We start from the raw sequence: 16,501 nt of genomic DNA, 5'->3' as shown, positions 1-16,501 counted from the left end.
CCACCGCCTCGCTCCCTCCCCAGAGTATCTTTCCTATCAGTTATTACACTATTTTCTTCCTTCAATTATACAACGGATTCTGCCTCAACATTTGCTCTAGACGCTGTAATAACCAGCTGTGCAAAGACATTTCTCTCTTTAGGAGGCGAGATATCAACACACTGATAGGGCGAACATGACAGGTGGATTAAAGCGTAGCGGGTTTACATTTCTTTTCAAGCGAGCGGTGTTTACAGATAGTTAGCGATGCCCATTCCCTGCATTCTGCCTGTAATAAACCCCTTCAGGTGTTCGCGGTATCACTGACCAGCCCAATGGATGTTATTTTTTTTTCCCCCAAATGGACAATGACACAAACACGCAGGACTGAAAAGGCTGTTCGTGAGTGTGTGTGTGTTTTAAGTTAATATTTGTCGTTTTAAGGGATTTTAACCAGTGTTTAACCGAAACCAGCTTTTAGTAAACCAAGTTTAGTATTTTACTCAATGCCGCAGATTTTTTTTGTTAAAAAATACCAGGCTGAGTACTCAATGTAGCTGATTTTAAATAAAAACACAAAGTGCTGGAAAAACTCAGAAGGTCTGGTAGGAGAGAGAAACAGAATTCAGATCCGAAGAAGATTGGACTCGAACTGAGTTCTGTTCTCTCTCCACAGATGCTGTCAGACCTGTTGAGTATTTCTGGCACTTTCTGTTTTTATTTCAGATTTCCAGCATCCTCAGTATTTTGTTTTTATTATATCTGATTTTAAACTAGATTTAGTCTCTATTCAACTTGGCAATTTAAAAAAAAAACAGATTTAGTGTTTCACTCGCTTTTGATATTGGTGCGGGTTTTATGTCGGATTCCAGAACGTGATTCCAGTCACGTTGCTAAATCCAACTGGCCGATCCCATTTGTTTTGGGGTCTATCTGTAATTCTGGCACTGGGTTTAAAGCGGTTGGATTTAGCAGTGTAAGTGCAAGGACCCACTCACCACTGCACATTTCCAATACCAACCATCCCTTAACCTCTCTGGGAGGACTGACCAATCTATGCAATATGTTCTCACCCAGTAGATACTGGATTGCGCCTGTCCATGTTAACCACCACAGCCGACGTAATTCGCTGAGCAAGCCAAATCCCAGAAGGGAACTTGTCTTACTGATCATAACCTTTTTTTTGTTGTATTTTGAAAATGAGGAGAAAACCCCTGATCCTAGAAACATAGAATCCCAATAAGACTTTATGGATTTTAAAATTAAAACATTTATTAACAAGGAGAAGAATAAATTTAAGCACATAAGATTAAAGTTACACAGTTAAAACAGCCTTAGAACCCCCCTCCCCCAACAAAAAACATTTGGTCAGAACACACAAGTAAACTACTTGGTAACAGCCCCCTTATAGATTTTTAACTATACAAATCCAATAATATTACCCAAGGCAAAAATTGCTGTTACTTTCATAAAAGTATACCACACGGCTTCTCATTCTCTTCCACTCTGCTATGGGAATCCAAGAAAGGTTCAGAAACAAACTGCTTTCTGAGACAAAGATTTTTCTGGTCCCAGTGGGTGGCTGTTTCAGATTTCACATGTTTTCTCAGCACAGAGATGGTCTCAGGGCATCTTCCCCACAAACCACCACAGCTCAACTAAAAGTCTTTCCTTAAATATCTTTTTTTCCCCTTTCATCTTAGCTTCCATTGTTCTCAGCACCTCTTTGAACTCAACTTTTCCAAAATATGAAAATCTTTCATGCTTTCCTGTTGCCTCCATTTTTGGGTCAAATAAGATTCAATAACCTCCCCTTGTTTACTTATGAAACCTTTTAAAATTGTAACAGTCCTTTGTCATCTCTAAACTACCCTTTGAAATTTAACAGCTGAAAAGCCAAGTCCCTAACTATCACCTAAGGAAAATGAAAAAACCCAACCTATTTACTCATAACTCCACTTCACCACAGCCTCTCATTACAAATGCATGTATCTAGCACCCTTACTTTCATCTCGCAGTTCCCACAGACAAGCTGCCTTTACTAACCTTCCCCCAGTTCAATTAATCCTGGACACACACACACACACACACACACACAGACTTATTTACAGAATACCACCATATTCCCAAAATATTTTAAAGAACAACCATCTTCACATCCAAAACAAATAGGAAACCAGCAGATGGGCCCATGGTCCTTTACCCTAGGCTAGATTTGAACCTAGGTCTCAAACATAAAAGAAAATTGTCTAATGCCTTGTGGCACATATTTACCCAATAGAACATTAGAGTATTAAAAAAATAGGTGTAGGCCACCCGACCCCTCGAGCCTGCTCCACAGTTCAATAAGATCATGGTGGATCCCTTACCTCAACTTCACTTTTCTGCTTCATTCTCATATCCTTGATTCCCTTAGAGACTTGAACTTTTGTACTTCAGGACTGAATTTCATGATTCTCTCCTTATTTTGATGAAAACTGTTTCGGCACAAAACTTAAAGAGGGAGCTTCACAGCCTGGATCTAGGCTACAAGTCAACATATTAAAGGACTAGGATAACTGTCATTTTATCATCTGTCTGGGGAAGACAGTTCCACGGAGTGTCATGAGTCTCTGGAACTCTCTTCCCCGGAGAACAGTGTATGCAGGGTCGTTGACTATTTTTAAGGCAAAGCGAGACAGATTCTCGACTGATAAGGGAGTCAAGGGTTATTGGGGGTAGGAAAGAAAGTGGAGTTGAGGCCACAATCGGATCAGCCATGATCTGTTTGAAAATGGCAGAGCAGGCTCGAAGGGCCGAATGGCCTATTCCTGCTCCTAATCCAGATGCCTGTATATTCGTATTTTTCTCGATTCACCAAGGTCTGCTTTTTTTTTTGTTTTTTTCTGTTTAAACAAATGTTGCTGAAGTCTTGATGCAAGCCATTGTCTTGGCAAAGCTTCTGAGTCAGATCTAGAACTCTATGAAGAACCCTACACATAACTGACAATGAAACATTTTTGGGTTATATTTTCTTGTGATGTACAGGAAGGACATTAACTTTGCATGAATGGAAAGGGGTATAGAACAGGGCTGGGGAAATGTGTTTAGTGCTATTTGATCAGGTGGAGGGTAAGCTCCCACAAGGATTGTCTTATTTCTGTATTGTAGCTTCCTTGTATGTCTATGAGTGTGTGGGTGTAAATATATAATTGACAATTTAGCGAATACATGAAAATGACAGACAGAAAATGACCAGCTGGTTCACCAAGCTTGCCCCATACACATGATGCCTGGAGCATTGTGATCAGATACTTCATACGCATCCCCTGTCATATGTCCCCTCCCCTCCCACTCCCAATCCCAACCCACACCACTCCTCCGCCTCCACTGAACCCTCCCAACATCCATGTAATCTCCTGGGAGAGTCAAGGAACCCATAGGGGGAAAAAAAACAGGGCCAATATGGGAAAATATTCTGGGAAAAATTCTTTCCTGTTCCCTCAGGTGATCAAAACCAATCCAGGAGATATCATGGACCACATGTTCTCTATGAAGACACGTACCTTCTATGACATTTACCTGCAATCTCTGCCCCAGGCATGAACCCCCTCCTTCCCCCTCTCAAAGGCTACAGAGAATCAGTACCCACCACACCAGCCAACAATGTATTCCAGTGTGCACACAAAGGAAAGTATACCATACAGCCTGAGCGTTATGTTCTCAATTGTGTGGTTAATTCAGCTCCCTCACAACAGAGACACCAATGATAAAGCAGTGCAGTGGTTGTGATACTAACAACCCAGAGGTCAAGCATTCAAAGTTTTTAAAACATTTATTCACAGGGTGTGGGTATTGCTGGCAAGGCCAGCATCTATTACCCATTCCTCATAGTTTTGACACAACTGAGTGGCTTGCTAGGCCAGTTCAGAATCAATGGCCAGAATCTTGTGGAGGCGGCGGGGGTCTTGGCCACTGGCTGGGGAGCCAGCGAGAAGCCCGCACCGCCTCTCTCCGGGAAGGCCCGCCACATCTTGTTCCACTCAGGCACTTGACAAGCCAGCAGCAGGCCTTCCCTGCGATCAAGGACCCTGGGGGCGGAAGCCCCACATGCCGAGATCTGTCCACCAATCAGACTTTCAGCACCGCTAGGAATTTAATAAAGCTGGTCATTTGTAAACTTGCATCAGGAAAATAAATGACCACCAGGCTGCTGGGTTATTCGAAAAACGCAATATTTTCATGAATGTTCTTCAAGGATGGAGACCTGCTCTGGCCAACATGTGACTCTCATGGCACACATTGTGGTTGACTTTCATTCTTTTAATCGTTCATGGGATGTGGGTGTCACTGGCAAGGGCAGCATTTCTTGCCCATCCCTGATCACCCTTGAACTGTGTGACTTGCTAGTCCATTCTAGTAGGCTGTAAAGAGTCAACCACATTGTGTGGGCCTGGGGTTATATTTAGGCCAAACCAGGTAAGGCTTCTAACAGACAGCAGTGAACCAAACAGGTTTTTATGACAATCAATAATAGCTTCATTACTGAGACTAGCTTTCAACTCCAGATTTGTTAATAACACCATGAGTGAGATTTGAACTCATATCCCAGCATCTTAGCTTGGGTCTTTGGATCATTTGCCTATTGACATCAGCACTACACCACTGTCTCCTCCTAATGTCAATGCCCTCTGAGATGCCCTAACAAGTCATGATGCTTTTAAAAAAAGGCAATTTCTACAAACCAAGCAGAGAGCACTTTCTCAAGGCAAATGTTACCCCTATCCTAAAAACAAATTTAACAAGAAATTGACTGCTGCTTGTAGTTACCTTGGAGTTAGAGAAAGACAATAGAACTCCACAGAATTTCTGGGCTCTTCTGGATTTTTTTTTTACTTTATTCCTTCTTGGAAAGTGAGCACCACTGGTAAGCTTTCCCCTGAGAAGGTAGCGCTGAGTCTTCGCCTTAAACTGTGAGCAAATTCATTCAACTGAGTGGCTTGCTAGATCATTTTAGAGGGCATTTAAGGGTCAACCGCATTGCTGTGGGATTGGAGTCTCATATAGGCCGGACCAGGTGAAGACGGCCAGTTTGTTGCTCCCTGAAGGGACATTATTGAACCAATTGGGTTTTTGCAACAATCCGACAACTTCAGGATCACTTTTACTGGCCCCAGCTATTTTCCAAAACTAAATTCAAATTCTCAATGGAATTTAGGACTCACATTCTCCTGGATTATTGATCCAAGCCTCTGGATTCCTAGCCCCGTATCATAACGACCACACTACAGTACCTGTTGGATACTCTTTGACTTGGTGGAGCTCATGTGGACTCGCATTGCATTCCCATGTGCACTAAGTTTACCCAGATGCTATTGACCAATTTCCACTCTTGTACAAAAGTAATATAGGAGCATATTGGGTGTATGTGAACATTGACAGTTGTTAGTGTACAAGTAGATGCCTAGCTTAATCTTATCACTGCCATTCAATGACACAGAAGTTAATGAGGAACATTTGCAGCAAAAATCTCCAATCAGAGAATTATCCCTCACTCTTCTTATTATCAACAAACATTTAAAAATCTATAGAAATCAAAGTAATATATTAAATAAGTATTTTTTTAAAAAATCCTTGTAATTATTTAATTTTTTAAAATTATGAAGCTGGGACTTTGTAGTTATAGGTGACGGCTGTGGCTCAGTGGGTAGCACTCTCATCCCTGGGTCTGAAGCTTGTTGTTTCAAGGCTGATACTCCAGTACATGACTGAGGGAGTGCTGCACTGTTGGAGGTGCTGTCTTTTGGATGAGGTCTGCCACAGCGGCACAAGAATGGCAACTTCCCACAGAAGCTATCAGGCCTGCCTGTGCACTATTGCCACAGTGGTTACACTGTGGAATAGGGGAACAAGAGGAGCCCATTCAGCCCCCTTGGGCCTGTTCTGCTATTCAATTAGCGCATGAGTGATTTGCAATTTAATTCCACCTACCCGCCCTACTTCTGTAACCCTTAATGCTCTAAACTGATCACTTTCAATTGACCCTCAGCCTCAATGGCTTTTTGTGGAAAAGAATTCCAGAGCCAGAATTTCATGTCTCACGGGCTGGCGCGTATTCGACCCGAATGGACGTGAAATAGCGCAAGATGATGTTGGACGAGCATCCCCATGTCATCCTGCATGCGATCAATCTTCAGGTTGGCAGGCACGCACGGGCATCGGAGCTGCACCCGCCAACAATTAAAGGGCCACTTAAGTAAGGCCATTAAAAAGGCAATCGATCCCGATTTTACATTGTCCATGCAATTTCACACTCGTTGCAGGGGCAAACCAAGCAGGCGAGCAGCCCACTTTTAACGAAATCTCATTCAAGGGTGGGGTAAAAAGGGTCAGCAGCATTACCATTGTGGGTAATGAGGAGTTTAGGAGATAGTTTGCTGCTGGTTGCTTGTTTGAACTTGACAGCTTCATCTCAGTTCTGAGGTTCAGCCTGAGCATTTCCAGGCTTCATTTCAGGACTCACTGGTGTCTCCAAGGCCCTTGGAGGATTTTGACCATGTGGACCCTTCCAGGTATCAGACAGCCTCCTGTTACCTTGGTAATGGGGATTCTGGTCTCTGCTGGTGGCACCTCCTCTGAGGAGAAAGAGAGGGGCAGAATGGATAGGAGGTCAGGTGTCCCAATGCAACTTCCAGGGGAGGGAGGGACCTGTGGGAGGAGAGGCGCAGGTACAAGGGGCACAGGACCAGCAGGAAGTCCAAGGTGGAAGGGGCCGCAGAAGACACCATTATCCTGCTGCCAGGGTTTACATGCGGTGATGCAGCTACCTCAATATGTATGAGGTGCAATGCTGAAGGAGGCTCCGCCTCTCCAGGGAGACCGTGACCTTCATTTTTCAGAGGATTGGGCCTGAGATCAGCTCTGACTGTGTGGGTGGACACCCCATGCCAGTGGCTCTACAGGTTACAGTGGCCCTCAACTTCTATGTCTCCGGCTCTTTCCAGGCATCAGTGGGTGGATCTGTGTGCAGTGACCCAATCAGCTGTCCACAGTTGTGTCAAGCAGGTGACTGATGCTCTGTGCGATAAAGTTTAGAGACACTCACATCCAGCAAGAGATACTGGCATGCCCTGTACCTACAAAACAAGTGAAGCGCACTCAGGCCATTAAGACAAAATTTATATCATGTTGGCACTCACACCAAATAAACAGAGCTATATATAGTGTTAATGGTTACACCAGTAAACATATTAACAAAACATGGCAGAACAGAAGATCCTCTAGTGCCCATGGATCCTTAAGCTTACGTTTGCGAGTTCTGCGTTTTGTTGCCCCCCCCTCGCTAGCACTGGCATTGGAGACAGCTGCTGACTCTGCTGTCCTATTGGCCTTGATAACCTTGGCGGTCATCCTCTGGCCAGTGGAGCCTGTGCTGGCCCCACCTGGGAAGGAGTGGCCAGTGCCACAGCTGGCATCTCCCCAGTCATCGCAGCCTCATCAGATGCCACGGTCACTGGCAGAGGGGCAGAGGAGCTGCTACCATCATCCAGAGCGCCCTGAGAGGAGCCGGCAGAGACGACAAGCAGCTTGTGCACCAATGTGAGGTTGCTTTGGGCCTCCCTGCTCGCCATTGATGGACGGGCACCTAGCTGGGAGACTGGGTGCCACATCCATCTCTCACACTGGCACTGACTTCCTGAGGTCATTGCATGTGTGAGGGCTTGCAGGTCCACACACAACCTCAGGAACCCCTGATTCTGTTCCTGGAGTTGCCTCTCCACGAGAGTCACAACTCTTTCAATGGAGGAGCCAGTGCACTTAGCCAACGCAGTGCTCATGCTCCGCATGGGTTCCTCTACGACAGAGACCATGGCACACTGACCCACATAGATCTCCGCCAGATCCTCCCGCACATCTCGCTGGACATCCAGCATCTGCAGCCTTATGGACAATTCCAGAGGCTCATCATCTGCCTTTGAATCAGCATCGTCCTGGTCTCCAGCAGTCCTTCAACTGCTGGCACCATGGGCACTCTCTGCCTCCACTGCTCCTCAAGCGAGTGTGAAGTGCCCTCACCACTATGCACCGCCACACTAGCTGATGATCTAATGCCCACCAAGGTGCTGGTATCTGCTCTGGTGCTTGGTGCAGAGAGGGGGTGTGACGCAGGTGCATCTAAAGCCCAATGGTCCTCTGGCATCAAGGGTGGCTCTTCGGGTCCTGCATTCACGGGCGAGCTGGTGATTCTAGGGGAGAACAACGACATGTCATTAGTTAAAGTTATCGCACTGTCACTGTGCATGCCAGGCGCCCTGGTGAAACAATGGAGATCTGCATCGTGGTGCCATCATCTTTCAATGATCAATGGGGACTCCAGGTTTCAGGCTCCCATTAATGAAGAGACCACACTAGAATGTTTGCACAATCTGAAACTCTCATCTCTGTGCACTGCGCCCTTACCTTCGTCAAAGAGCCCTGCCTCTCCACAGCTGGCTGACTGAGGTGGGTGGTGGTTCTCCAGCTCCAAGGCATCCATTTCGTACCTCATCAGAATGAGGTTTTGGGGGGGCCTCCGTCTGTCTTAGTTCTTTCGTTGATGTTGGTGTTGTGGCTTCTCTTCTCCTGAAATGACAGAGGAGCATTGATTTGTCCACTCTCTACCTGCAGTGCCATTGCAACCCGACAAACCACGGTAGTCAGGTGCGGTAGCCTCCTTCTGCCATTCCTGGGTACTAGAGTGTGCCGCCTGACACTGACCACCTCCACAAGGACCGCGAGGCACTCATCCGAGAAATGGGCAGCCAAGTATCCACCCGACTTGCCCTCCCACCAGACATCTCCAGCCGCTGGTGAGGCCATTGTTTGAACAAAATGGATTCCTGGACGGTCTCCAAAGATTCTGCACTGTCAGCCTTCAGGGAGCTGCCTCTGCCGGTTTTCAAGCACCCGCTGGGCTCCTGACAGGCTCCCGCTCCCACCCAGCCCTTCCCGACCATTTCATGCTGGGCGGACTTTAATTGACCATCCAGCGTGAAATCGCATTTGCAACGCAACCGTGGCCAGCAGCAGATTCCACATCCGCTCACGCTCCCCCCCCCAGCTTGGCGTACGCGCCAAGCGCGAAACTGAGGCCCAGGTTTCCATTTGTGTGTGAAGAACTGCTTCCTGACATCACCCCGAATGGCCTGGCTCTAACTTTAAGGAAATATCCCCTTATTCTGGACTTCCATCAGGCCCTCTCGAGTGTTAATACGGATCTTAAAGTCATCTTGCACAGTTTCCAAGTCCCTTGGCTGTAACCTGTGGAGAGAAACACAGGGCAATAAACACAGCATAAAGAAATCAAAGCAAAGCTTTACGAGCTAATTAAGCTCTTGACACACAGGACAAAAGGGCACACTACTTTAGGTCATTCATTCAAGTGGACTAGAAGAAAACGAGTGCAATAAGAAGAGCATAGCTCACTCTTAACACAGCAATTCAATGGCATGGAAGTGAATGGAGAAACACTTATACACAAAGTGAGGCACTTATCAGATGGACACTCCAATGGATATCATTGCTGATAATGTTTAGCCAGCCAAGCTTTATTTTCCTCTTGCTATGTTCAACATGGCAATTAGTCAAAGCAAGATTTATGACTGAAAGAGTAAGACAGATACCAAATCTATTTAAACAAAAGGTCGGGTGGGGAAAGAGCTCCTTTTGTAGTTCAAAAGGAGCAGGCTCACAATTTATCTGCCTTTATCAACCAGGAGAAGTGTTAAGAAACAGATTAACCAGAGGAATTTCTCCCTTCCTCACAGTGCTGCACCTATGTACTGAGTGAACACCATCAGGTTGTCTGCTTTTGAGGTCAACCACACTCGATGAGCTTGTGTTAACAGGCAATCAAGTGACATAATCCATTTTGAAAAAAAGTAATTGTGTGTGTTGCTTGTTGTAATGTCATTATGTGTGAACTGATTGTGTTATCACACTGAGAATAGGCAATGTATTCCTCTCCTGCATGGCAGATGTCAAGATTCTCCATTAAATGCAGCATTTTTCTATTGTGCATGTATTGCTGTTTGCTCTATACACAGATAGGGTGGAGCTCATAATAGTGGTGGAATTCTCTCGTGTGAGAAAAAGAGAGTTGAACTCTCATTTCTAGCACCTTTGGATGTCCCAACCTGCTTCACAGCCAATGAAGTGCCTTTTGACGTGTAGTCACTGTTGTAATGTTAGAAACGCAGCAGCCAATTGTACACTGCAAGCTCCCACAAACAGAAATGTAATGATAAGATCATCTGCCTGTTGTGTTGGTCGAGGGATAAATGTTAACCAGGACACTGGGGGAAGATCACCCTTACCCTTCTCCAAAGAGTGCCTGGATCTTTTACATCCACATGAGAGATGGCTTTAGTGCCTCATCTGAAAGACAGCACTTCTGACAGTCCAGCACTCCCCCATTACTGCAATGGCGTGTCAGCCTGGATTAAGTGCTGAAAGTTTTGAAGTGAGGCTTGAAGTAAGGTTCTAGTTCTGAGTTGAGTTGTTGCTACCTCCTGAGACACAGCTGACATCTGATGTACCACATCAGGGAGACTGTTCCTGATATTCTGCTGGTATCTTTGCACAGGTCTGGGGTAGAACAAGGTCAAGTTAATGACCCTCAGACAAGGCTAGGGTTTGGAAGAATGTCTTTCTCACCGATTAGTGGCTAGCTGGAGCAGATTCTTGGTAAAAATGCTATGTTGATTGACTTTTTCAAAAAATATAAATATTTTTGATAGCTGGGGCACCATGACTAGGCAATTCCTATAGTACCCCTCTCAATACGACATAGCACCCCCACCCCCAGCCTCCAACCCAACCACCCCCACTCCCATAGCCATGTAATCACCCGGGAGTTGCACGAAATATCATAGGACAAAGGCGTAGAGAGATGAAAATACCATGGAAAAGTCCTTTCTGATCCCTTCAAATCAAACAAGTCCAGGAGATCATTGCGGACCAAGTGCTATTCATTAATACAGACATGGAAGTGGAGTTGTCGATATTGAACAAAAGGTTTCTTTGTAACAATATTATGATTGGAAGAAAATCTGTATTTCCTGCCCAACGCATGGTTTCCTGAGCCCAAGTTCTCCACCTGGTTTGAATTGTAGGCCTGAATATGGGATGCACAAGGGCATTTACCTTCATGGATGTCACTGGGGGGTAACCCCTACACAAATGGACACCTGAATCTGGATCTCCATGTCAGCAATAGCATTGAGATTTTATTTAAAGTCGAAACATTTATGTTAAGCCTATTCATTTCTTTCCAGATGAAGGGGGTGTGGGGAAGCACTTTAAAGTGAAAAGTTATTGCACTGTCAATTATTATACTGTTAATTTAAAAAATATATAGTTAATTCCCTTCCCTATTCGATCTACAGATCTGATATATGGGTGGGTTGTAAAATAATTGTTTAAAGGTGCTCATCCTGTTTATGGTCAAGTGGGTTTTTTTTTGCTGACTTGGTTCCTTATGAGATTGTAGTTCCCACACAATCCTATCTACTTGTGGGGCCAGTGTGGCCTAACTGGTATTAGACACTGGAGTCACTATATTGAACAGTACCAATGATGGGTACTATGTTAAAACACCTTTTATAGAGCCCAGTTATTGCAGGCTGGCACTCTTTTCTCTAGAAAAGAGACCTGATGAAGGTTTTTAAATTTATGACGAGGTATTGATAGGGTAAGCATAAAGATCATGTTTCCACTTGTGGAGGAAGCCAATATGAGACACCATAAAATAGTCATTAATAAGTCCAATAGGAGAGAGTGGTGAGAATGTGGGACTTGCTACCGCAGGGAGTGGCCAAGGTGAGTAGCACAGACACATTTAAGGGGAAACTAGATAAACACATGAGGGAGAAAGAAATAAAAGATATGCTGGAGCATAAGTAGTTGGGCTGAATAGTCTGTTTCTGTGAATTCAATGCAAACATATTTTTGTAACACAACAGATAATCCCATATTGAAGGTATGTATCCATTACCTGAAATAGAATCTGAACGAATCATTTCCATTCCCCAAGTTCCCAACCCTCTCCACCTGAGTCTGTTATAAACAAATTGATAGAGATGAATGGCTATGATTAGTCAACAACTCCAATATTGTTGTATTCTGCTAGTACCAAGGCGGTTTAAGGGAACACTAGATGTACCTTGGTCTTTTTTTTTCTAGCAGTACCTATGAATCTATTTCTGTGTGTATGTCTGCATAGGTGTGTGTGTAGGAGAATGCTGGTGGGACATTGGGGAAAATCACTAAATTTAATGCATATCCTCTTATCAGTGAATGCTTCAAACTTTTTTATGGGTTGGCAAATGGGCCTGGCACCACTGCTGTGAAATGGCATAGTGTTACCCATGAGCTATAGGTGGTTACTGTGCCTGCTGGTATCCATCACTGTACAGGTGTACATGCCTGAGTATGCGAAAGGACTGTGCATATCAAAGAACGACGCAGCACAGAAGGAAATCTTGCATTTATATAATACTTTGTCCAAAAGGCTTTACAGCCAATTAAGCACTTTTGAAGTGTAGTCACTATGTTGGAGGAACCACAGTTTTCCACAGCAGTCCCTTTCTCTCCACAGCCCCGCAGTTTTGTCCCTCTCAAAAGTGTTTATCCGATTCCCCATTGCAAATTATTATTTCATATATATGTATATCTCCGTTCAAAGTGTGAGCATAGGCACCAATGAACGCGAGTATATTTTATGTATCAGCGTGTATATGGATGTCGATATATATGCACAGATACGTGCATCTAAATGTGTATTTTTCACAGAATGGTTTATGTACATGTGCAAAGGTGCATTTTGTTTATGTGCACCTCTCTTTCTAATTGTCTATCAAGACAAGTGATTGTGTCTTGTCGCCGACCTCATTCTTGCACTCATTTTCTCTCCGATCCGAGCCCTCAAAACGCCGGTGGCTCTAACTGTTGGGAGGTTCTGTAACTCCTTGTGATGCAGCATTTTCCCCGCGTGAAGACTGCAAGAGGGAAGGCAACTCTTTTAGTAACAGCACTCATATTTTTTTTCCCCAGAGGTGGAGGGAAGGAAGGGAGGGAGCTTTTTAATTTACCGATTAAACCCTCTTCGCTGCTGGTCCGAAACCCCTTCGCTCTGCCACCGGTTTTAAATCCTCACACGGCGGCTCCCTGCAAAGTCCCATTTAACTTGACAGAGGAGGCAGCCCTGTCAGAGACAGCTGGTCGCAAACCCTTTCCTCACCCTGATCGCTGGGAGCTGTTCCAGTCAATTCAGATATTAACATTGTAATCTTCCGGGTGCAATTTTTTTTTATTATTAAAAATAATGTTGACTAAATTACTTGGAGGAAATACACCGGAAATTTCATTTTATTTTAAGGATGACTGACAGAGTAAATAGAACACATATAAATTATACACTGAGAGGAGGGGGAGGGGGGTGTGGAGGAAAGGCCCGTCTGTATGAAGTAGTGTCTAATTTTTTTTCCCAAAAAAAATACTTTATGCATAACATTTGTAAACATTCAGAACATTTTGAATTGAAAATGACAGAAAGTGCAACTTCTCCCCTTACAGCAGCTTCCGCCCTGAGCTGCGGCGATACAATTTCAATATTCTCGATATTTACAATATACATTCCAATGTCAGCTATATAACCCGGGGGTTCTACACAGTTTCCGTGTGTTATGGCTAAAAAGGCCTATTAACTGCAATTACGAGCAATGGAAATGAAATTCCTCACCCCCCTAACTCGATTTACAACAGGCAGCTCTACCCTAACAGATTATCTGCTTATTATCCCACGGCTGTTTGGAGCAACTCGCTCTAGACATATGAACGGCCTACTTTACAGCGGCGGCCAAAAGTACTTCAAAAAAGTACTTCACGAGCCGTAAAGTGCCCCCGAGACCGTGAAAGGCGCTATACAAATGAAAACTCTTTCTCCTTTCCGTTCCGAGTGTGGGCTGATATTGGAAACCTCTCTGACAGAAGGATACAATTTCCTGAACCGGTCCCTGCCAGGTTAACCGCCAAGAATCTAAATCTACACGACCAGTTGAATAGAGATTTTTTAAAAAAAAACAGAAGGTGCTAGAAAAAGTCAGCAGGTCTGGCAGCATCTGTGGGAGAGGGAAACGTTTGGAGTCGACACGATTCTTCTTCAGAACTGTTGGGGTGAACACAACATACTAACATTAAATGAAGATCACTAGCATGAAGATAACAAATCGAACATTTACTTAAACTCCTGACAAATTATTTGAGTCGTAACTGGATTCTGCAAGGAGAGGATTGCTCTTAGCTTTTTTTTTTAAAGTTAGTGCCATTTTGGAATCTCTTTAAATTAAGCCTTGTACTCGCTATTTTCGGTTTGGCGAGGGGCAGTAAAAATCCTCCCTGTTCCCTTCATGAAGCCTTTTGAAAAATTAGTAGTGCCGATTACCGGAGAGGTTTAATGTTAGGATAACTTGCGGAACAAATGAATTGCATTTAAAAGCTGGCAGCAAATTGGGGAAACAGCCCGCATTTGTGTGTTTAAGTGAACGGTTTTCTTAAACGGGCGCTTTGCACTGATATATAATATAGTGCTGCACATGGCTGTCCTTGTCTGCCCCGTATTTGTATGTGTCCACACGCGGGTGTTAATTGCTGTGTGTTTGAGTGGAAGCGTTAATGTACCGGCAGTATTAATGCGTTCTCTCCAGAAGCATTAATCTGTGTTTAACGCATATATTACTTGATGGATGCATTTCTGTGGGAGTATTAATGTGTGTCTGTTGGGGTGTTAATGTATAGACCTGTAAATGTGTGTGTATTTATGTGTGTCTGGGAGTATCGCTTCTGTTTCCGTGTTACTGTTTCATTGAGAGTCTAATTGATTTTTATGCCTGTGATATGTTTGCTGGTTTGTATATTTGTGTGTGTGTGTGTGTGTATATGTGAGGTGGGGGATATTTAACCCATAGTTTGACGAGCTGTGTAAAACGGAACGACAGTGTTTTGGGAGTGGATGTAACGAACAACCTTATTAACCAACTTCCACCGCCCCCCCCCCGCCCTAACCTAAACTGGGTCGTATTGTATAAACCGGCTCCCATTCTCCTGGGCCGGATTCAACCCGACGGCTTCTCGTGTATCGAAAAATCCAAAAGGAGTCAGGAAAAGTTTTCTAAAACGCGTAATAATTAATCTATAGAACAGAGAGGGGCCGGGGGAGCGGGGGTGGTTGGAGAGAAAGAAAGGGGAGGGAAGATATTCCACAATACAAAAGATTTTTTGTAATATTCTCCTTTGATCTGCACTTCATGATGATTCCCCGAATTCCCTTACAATAACATCAGTGCTTCTGCTAATTTCCATGTAACAGCCTTGGAGAATCAGATTTCACAGCTGCAATGTTGCCGAGCACTGGGAAATCTAATTTATCCCAGCCATTTAAAACATCAAAAGCGGTGGAATTTTTGGTTAGAATTAAGCCAAAGGATTGTTTCACATTTAACGGCGTTTTCAACCTAAATCGATTTTCTTTTATATTACAAAAAAAATTAACGCTATGGGTAAAAAAAAAACCTTGAACCGAATCCGGGATCTGAAATATTTTAATTGAGTTTAACCGATCCCAGTCAGGAATCAATTCGAGATTCACCAGAACTCGATACTTGGACGAAATTTAATGTAATTAAAATTAACTTTTTTTTTGGGGGAGGTCGGTTTAATGAAATTTGGATTTTTTTTTCCAAAAAACAGTACCTTTAATTTTAGAACCTACAATCTTTCAGAATGGTTCGAGGGAAGGATTTTGTAATATATTTTAAAGGGGTTTTCGGCGACAGGGCTGAATAAGGAAAGGCGTTGTGCCGGATCTGTCTAACCCCGAGGGAACCTTCAGTTTGTAGAATGGATAAGAGAGTCAATCCCGGGAAATGTAGGCAGGGGAAAAAAACAGCAGAGAAGTCTGCACAAGATATTACAGTAAATGTATGCACCAGAGACAGCATGTTGCCGTAAAACTCAAATAGCCTTTGTGAGAATTTTTTGAATGCAATCATACATAGAATTTGCAGCCCAGAGCCAGGCAATTGGGCCCAACATGTCTCATGTGATGTTTTTTTACACCCCGTGTTAAGCCTCCTACTTACCCCACATCTCACCCTATAAGCCCACTCTTTCTATTCCGTTCTGCGTCTTGTCTCTATCTGGCTTCCCCTTAAATGTATCTACACTTATTGGCCTCAGCCACTCCCTGTGGGAGTGAGTCTCCATATTTTACCACTCTCTGGGTAAAGAAAATTCTCCTGAATTCCCTATTGGGTTTATTTTAGTGCTCATGAAACTATGATCGATTGTTGTAAAAACCCACTAATGTCCTTTAGGGAAGGAAATCTGCCGTCCTTACCTGGTCTGGCCTACATGTGACTCCAGACCCACAGTTATGGGATTGACCCTTAACAGCCCTCTGAAAGGGCCTAGCAAGCCACTCAGTTCAAGGGCAATTAGGGATGGG

At 44.1% G+C, this 16,501-nt stretch overlaps 2 protein-coding genes across 2 annotated transcripts in view; one reads left to right on the top strand and one right to left on the bottom strand.

Annotated features, from left to right (window-relative positions):
• Positions 1-16,501, bottom strand: part of LOC144686882 (tubulin alpha-1D chain) — a 917,839-nt gene that overhangs the window by 416,873 nt on the left and 484,465 nt on the right. The gene's annotated exons all lie outside the window — the stretch shown is intronic.
• The window catches only part of mnx2b (motor neuron and pancreas homeobox 2b), a 48,712-nt gene that overhangs the window by 7,049 nt on the left and 25,162 nt on the right, over positions 1-16,501 (top strand). The gene's annotated exons all lie outside the window — the stretch shown is intronic.

This window comes from Cetorhinus maximus, chromosome 11, assembly GCF_964194155.1.
Source record: "Cetorhinus maximus chromosome 11, sCetMax3.hap1.1, whole genome shotgun sequence".
Classification (NCBI taxonomy): domain Eukaryota; kingdom Metazoa; phylum Chordata; class Chondrichthyes; order Lamniformes; family Cetorhinidae; genus Cetorhinus; species Cetorhinus maximus.
The sequence above is the reverse complement of the archived record's forward strand: the minus strand, read 5'-3'. Positions and strand labels throughout refer to the sequence as shown.